Raw genomic sequence first — 7,467 nt, forward strand, 5'->3', positions numbered from 1 at the left:
GTAATAAAACTTATCTCCTTGAAAATAAAGGGTCTTCTTGTTCCTCTTAGACATCACTTTGAAGATTTAAAAAATGAAAAATGAAAAAAAAATAAAAATTATAGTGATTAATTTTATTCTTTCTCAATTGTGAATTTTAAATATTAATATATTATTGATCATAATTGAAGATTATATATATAATTACATTATTCTTATAAATCTAAAAAAATTAAATATCTTAATAGTTTATACTATTATGTATAATAATTATTATAAATAAAGAATAATAGAAAATATTATTTTAATATAAATTAAATAAACACCTTTAAATATGTTATAGCCACTACTGGAGTTAGTTATATTTTGAATCAATCATATAACAATAAATTCCTTAATAGGGCCCTTTATAACCATATTCTACCCGGAAAACACATGATATCAAAATAAAGTTTATATAATTTTATTTTATGAAACAAAGGTTAGAGATATGTATTAATATGTGTATATTTGTGAATAAAAATATGTCACATATTTATCTAATTCTCTATTTACATTTTGTGTGTTTAACCACTATCAATAAAAATTTATCTAATAGTTAAAATTATCAATTAATGATATTTACAAATTAAATTATACTTAAAATTTAAAATAATAATTTTTTAATTTATAAATAACGATACACCAATACAAATTTAAACAATAGTTTTATAATTTTAAATATAAAACTTTAAATCTCAAAAATTCCCGACACTGTATTTTAAAAAAAAACTAATAAATTATCATAACATTTAAAAAAAATTAAGCAATTTAAGTTACGTATTCTCACCAATCTATATAGATATTCATAGATTTATTTAAATACTTATATAAAAAGCTTTTCAAATTTCTTCACTATCCTAAAATATAGATAACTATAAAAATACTAGATCTTCTATAAAAACATTAAAATATTAAATAATAAAAATAATTCTTTTTATAATTTTAATTTACTAGTACTAAATAATAATAATGTTTTTATATAAAATTTAATTTTTCCATTCACCTTAAACATGTATATTAAAAAACACAAATATGATAAATATACCTATACATAAAGCCTATTTCTTCTCCCTGAAAATAAGTTGGCTTTGTGTTTCTCTTAGGCACCAGCTTCCAAATTAACAAAAAAATAAAATGAAAAAATTTCTTTAATTTATTTTTACTCTGATTAATTCTATTCTTATTTTAATTATGAATTTAATATATATATAAATTTAAAATATTATGTTAATGTAAATTAAACAAACACCTTTAAATAAATTATAACGCCAATTAGCTATATTTTGAACAAGCTATATCACAATAAATACTTTAAGAGGGCACTTTATAACCATAATCTACACCGAAAACATATGATATCAAAATAAAGTTTATATAATATATTTTATGACTGTCAGGATAAAATGATGAAATGCCATCTAATATCACGAGATTTCTGTTGTGTGGGAATGAAAACGTCCTCACAATAAAAATATTTTCTGCCTTACAATTTCTGGAGCCCCAATGGCACCCAGACGAGCTCAGTGGTGATCCCGAGATCAAGGATATCTCGGATTTTGAAAGGACAGCCATAAAGCAATCAAGTCAATCTTTACATTCCATGAACACTCTTCAAGGGTTTTCAATGTTTTATTCTATTATGAAAAATAATAAAAAGAAGCCCTCAAACCTCTACGGCCGTTCTTAATTACGTAAATAGCCAATGCCCACTGTGTATAATGATAAAATTATATCCTAGGCGGGGACGAGTAATGGAGCACTGTGACGTTGTATTCAACGACTGCATTGCCGGACTTTAGATCGAAGGAATGCGTGCGTGCGAGTGCGTATCCTTGACCCAATCGAAACAATCCGCTCCCTCCAACGATGGGCATTTCTCTTACTTCATCGAAAACCGCGTTCTTCCCCACCATTGAAAGGGTGCTGCCATTGTACTTGCCACTCTCGAAAACAAACGTTGTTACCATAAGCAGATGAACTTTCTCTTGGCACGATGAAACGTAGATACCCTGCGCTCTGCCAACCATTTTGGAGGTCGCTTCGGGCCCTTCGGTAAGCCAGTCGTCCATAACCCTAACCATGCCGAACTGAGTAAACGAAGAGTTCGTTGAGGGAGCAGACGCCACCTCCACGGCCGTCACATTTGTACCCACCAGTAAGTCGTGGAAATAGAAATGCAGGTGGCTTACCTTCAACAGCCCTAATTTCGGTATTGCCTCTACCTCCGCTATGTTAACGTAAGCCAACAGCAGTACGATGGTCAATGTAATAGTTGCTGCCGAATAACCCATGTTCGCCATCTCTCCAAAATAAAATGCCTCAACGCCGACGACGAGAGAAGAACTGTGTATGGTGATGAAAGGGTAGCCCCAATTTTATAAAGCGGATGCCCGTGATGAACACGTTTATTTTGGGGGCCACTGTTGTATTTTCACTGTTATTTTATCTTGGGTTGCCACGACCTTCTAGAAATTTTGTTGTAGTTCTACTAGTATTTTGTCTTGGGTCGACAAACCTTCTAGCGATTTTGTGGTGCGCATGGAATTTCTTGTTTTAAGGCAACATTTACTGCCCTATAACGTGAACCATTGAACTTTTCCATCGCGTGGAAGAATAGAGGGCAGACTTCAGTTCGTTTTTCCCATCAACGAAAGATCGCCGACGAAGATTTGGTTTAGATGTATGAGATTCTTTGGTATAAGAACTAGAACACTTGGAGTGTCACATCTTCCATGGTTGTTGGATACGGATACCTAATACCATGTAACGGGTCTCTTACGCTACCTCGTCGTTTCAGGGAACCTGAACTTTTCTAAATCATTGACTCAGAGGTTTGGTTTTTTGTCAGTGGGAATGACGTTCACGAGGTCATTAGGGAAGAACGACTAAACTCCAATGCCCCGGTCTTTAGCATTTCAGACAGCAAGTGAATACGTAGTGGTAGTGGTAGTGGAAGTGGAAGTGTTTAATTATTATTTTTAAACTTAATAAACGCAGTGGTATTGTTTGAATTATTATTTGTAAACGTAATATATGGTGTGATTAAGAAATATGAGAGGTTTTTCATAGTTAAAAACATGAGAATTGTTAATTCATGTTCTAATTTAATATATTTTGTGATAAGAAATATGAGATTTTTTCCATATGATAATTCATTAAAGTGATTTAGGTTTGGCAAAATGCTAGGAGTCAACTTTTCTTCTTAATCACTTTTCATTGATGTAAGCAACTTTTTCGAACTGAACACTTAGGATGTCAATTTAAATGATCTTTTAATATTCTAATATGTTCCGTTGGAGTAGATCAACTTTAAAGATATTTTTAATATCTTAATATATTAATAGTTAAATTTTAAATTTTAATATTTTAAATTATGAATAGAATTATATAAACGGTTAATCAATACATTTTGTTAATTTCCATCTGTAAACTAAATTAACAAAAATGAAAATAATAATATTAACTTTTTAAAGTTAGGTAGTGATTTTTTTGCATTAAAAAATATAATTATTATGAATATAGAACTTAATTAATATATAACTAATGAATAAATATTTTAAAGAAATTAATTTATAATAAATATTTTTAAGAATTCTTAAATATATGCATTTCCCTTTATATAGGAAAATGTAAAGAATGCTAAAAATATTTCTTTCACATAATCGTGATTAATGTGAATATTTTTGAAAAATAAAAAATATAAATATTTTTTATTATTATTAAAAATAATAATTAAATATATGAAATTATAGGTTATCATTAAAGAATTTAGATAATTTATTTTATTATTTATATATATAGGGGTAAGTTAAAAATATTATATTGTTTTTAAATTAGAATTACATCTATATTAAATTTTTTGGTGCTATGGTTTGCCACGAGGGAAACTAAATTAATTATAAAATAAGATGAATTTAGTTTAAAAAGAGTTAATCATAACAACATAAAAATTGTCTTAAGTTTGTTTCTTCTATTGCTAACAAAGATGGAGATAGTGGACAAGAAAATAGGGTCATGACATGGCTAGTGTTGCACCTTAAAGCATAAAAGAAGTTCCCTATACAGTTAAAGGAACAAAGAAACAAAGAGCATAAGAATAATGGTCAAAGCCATTGAGAAACACCATGAAAGAAATTATAAGGACATTGAGATAGAAATAGGGACTGGGTCCCTTGGGTTATCTAAGGGAGTAAGACCCTTTCCACTAAAAAGCGTATTCTCAGTTCAAGCTAATATATTGTCCATGTCACATTCTCCAACTATATTTCATCAAGCTATTGAAGGATATCTTTCTTAGCTTCGTTGCATTCAAGGAGGAATTTGTAAAAAAATTCTTACTTTTCCAATGTAAGTTTATAGTGTGCAGGTATTGGTTTTGTCGGCCATTAGTGTGACTGCTATTTAGCACTAAGTTTTCCTCTAAATTTATGATCCTTGAGTCTGATTTATCTTCTTGATCACTTACCACCTCTTCGTCAGCCATGTGAATTTATTCATTTATCTTGGGTGGAGTTCACATGTGTGCCATGAATGTTAGTGCCTGAACGAGAGCAAGCTATCTGTCGAGGAATGATATAAGGAACAAAGGAGATTAAGAGAAACAAATGAAAAGGAATAGTAATGGCTCAAAGGAATGAATATTAGCAAAGAACCATGGTTGAGGAAATAAAGCATATCCCTTGAAAACCACGCAGGCTAAAAGGGGAGGTCACACACTAGTGCAGGAGTTGGCAAAGGGTGTTAGAGATAATGGAGAATATCCTAGAATAGTGAATTGGTTCACAGTACTTCACGATAGGAATTAGTTTCTATTTCTTAGGGTATGGTTCTAACTTCCCTAAAACCATGATTACTATATAATGTGTGATGTACTTTGAGTATGTAGAGTGCTCTGCAGAGCCAGACTCTCCTGGTTCAGACTCTCTGTCAGAGAGCTGACCAGTGGATGTTTTTTATTAATTCAAACATTGGTTTTTAACATGGTATTGGAGCTGCAGGGTTGAGGAACCTGTACGCTGAGTGAAGGATTTTCCTGGTGTGCCTAAGGCGAAATCGTCATGTGGTTTGGGGGAAAAATCATGTCGATCCCACTGTGAGACTTCCTGCATTTTATTTTTGGACGACCATCGTGAATCCATGTTGGATAATCGCACTGATCGTCGTGAAACCATGTCGGCTAATTGCGTCGACCATGCAAACAAAAAAAGGGGGCTGCGTCTTGGCCATGGCTGCTAAGAGAAGGTTGCGTGGAGGCCGAGGTCCGCCGAGAGAAGGCTGCGACAACCCTATATGTGGAGAGGGCGCGTAGACTGCAAGGGATCAACCAGTGCTAGAGGTTGTTGAAAATATCAGAAATCGGACTCGCAGAGATCAGCGATTTCTGTCTTTGACATAGATCTGGGGTATATCTAACATATTTTTTTTTACCTGTCAATTTTTTTTAATCTTCAAGATGAATAATCAAATGATTGAAGCATATTTGAATGAGCATAACAAGCTCGATGGCTCCAATTATGCAAATTGGAAATTCAAGATGCAGACTCTGCTAGAAGTGCAGAGTGCTTAGACGATTGCAAATGGGGATGAGCAGAAGCCACCATCTGGATCAACATTGATCCCAGATTGGGAGAAGCGAGAAGGTAAAGCAAGGATGTTGTTGAAGATGTCAGTGAAAGACTGCATCATACCACATATCAGAGAATGTAAATTAGCAAGTGAAATCTGGGGAACTTTGAATGATTTGTATAAGATCAGGAATACAAATCATCTTCTGTTCCTGAAGAGCAAGATCTTATCCCTAAAGATGGAGGAAAATGAAGCAGTTGCTTCCTTCATAGCGAGGATCAAAGATCTCAAGAACAAATTGGCAGACATTGGTGAAACAGTTGCAGATACAGATCTAGTAACCATTACTATGAATGGTGTGACCGATGACTACCAAATGTTTATCACTAGGATAAACGTGATCGTGATGCCTGTACATTAGGAAAGATGCATAGAGAGGAATTCCTTGTTCAAGTAGAGAAGAAACAAAGAGACATACTTGAATTAGTGCACACAGATCTTTGTGGACCCATGCAAACAAAGTCATTAGGAGGTGCACTGTATTTTTTATTGTTTACAAAGTTTTCTTGGGTATATTTTTTGAGTAAGAAAAGTCACACATTTGAATACTTTAAGCAATTCAGAAACATGATTGAAAAGCAAACAGGGAAGCATATAAAAATTCTCCGCTCCGATCAAGGGGGAGAATATAGGAAGGATGAACTTATCAAGTATTGTAAAGACCATGGGATATTACAACAATTCATAGTACCCCATACTCCTCAGTAGAATGGAGTAACGAAAAGAAAGAACATAACATTGTTGAAATGTGTTAGGAGCATGTTGAAAGGTAAGGATCTTTCGAATGGTTTTTGGGCTGAAGCATTGGATACTGCAGTTTATTTGAAAAATAGGAGTCCTACAAAGAGTCTTGAGTTTAAAACTCCTTATGAAGCCTTATATGGATTTAAGCCTATAGTAAAACATTTAAGAGTGTTTGGGTCTAAAGAATTTTCCCATATTCCAAAGGAAGACAGAAGAAAACTAGATTCAAAAGCCATCAGATGTACCTTTATAGGGTATTGTTCACAATATAAAGCTTATAGATTATTTAATCCCTCTACTCACAATATTTTCGTTAGTAGAGATGTCATATTCCATGGGAAGGATCATGAAGAATCTAATAAGCGCAATGAGGAATGGGATATTTCGTTCTTCATGGAAGAAAGCGAAGAAATAGGAAACAAACAGGATCAGCAGACAAAGGCAAAAGAAGAGAATTCAGATGCAACAGTTAAGCCAAGTCCAGCCAAGGGAACTCAGAATGGGTTAGAAGCTACACCAATGCTTAGAAGATCAGGTAGGCAGACTCAATTTCCTGCTAGATACATAGAAATGCTTTTATAACTAGTATGATGAATGTTGTTGAACCTTCTAGTTATAAGGAAGCAAATGAATGTAGTGAATGGAAAACAACTATGGAATAGGAATATAAATCTATAATCAGGAACAACACTTGGGAGCTGGTTGAACTTCCTAAAGGGAAACAAACCATAGGTTGTAAATGGTTGTATAAATCCAAGATTAATGCAGATGGAACCATAGATAAATTAAAAGCTAGATTGGTAGCGAAGGGGTGTAGAAATTCCCACTGTAGATCACCTAATAATGAAATATACTAAAGAAAAATACTTGATCTACTTTTACAAACAAACTTGCTGAAGCTTAATTGATTATGAGTAAGATCAAATAGAACACATATAACTGAGAATGAGAAAGCAATCACACATGAACACAGAAGAATACTCTGGGGAAGCCTCAGCTAAAAACCCCGACCTCTGTAATAGCATACAAGTGGAAATATGTTCGGATTACACAAAGCTTTAGCTCACAAGCTATCCA

The 7,467-nt window shown here is 32.9% G+C and overlaps 1 pseudogene; it reads right to left on the minus strand.

The window, feature by feature from the left end:
- Positions 1-1,748: 1,748 nt before the first annotated feature.
- LOC149187279 (dirigent protein 22 pseudogene) lies at positions 1,749-2,363 on the minus strand (annotated as a pseudogene).
- Between the last annotated feature and the right edge of the window lie 5,104 nt (positions 2,364-7,467).

This window comes from Pinus tabuliformis, chromosome 3_1, assembly GCF_031772625.1.
Source record: "Pinus tabuliformis cultivar Carrire ecotype Pingquan chromosome 3_1, CPIR1, whole genome shotgun sequence".
NCBI classification, from domain to species: domain Eukaryota; kingdom Viridiplantae; phylum Streptophyta; class Pinopsida; order Pinales; family Pinaceae; genus Pinus; species Pinus tabuliformis.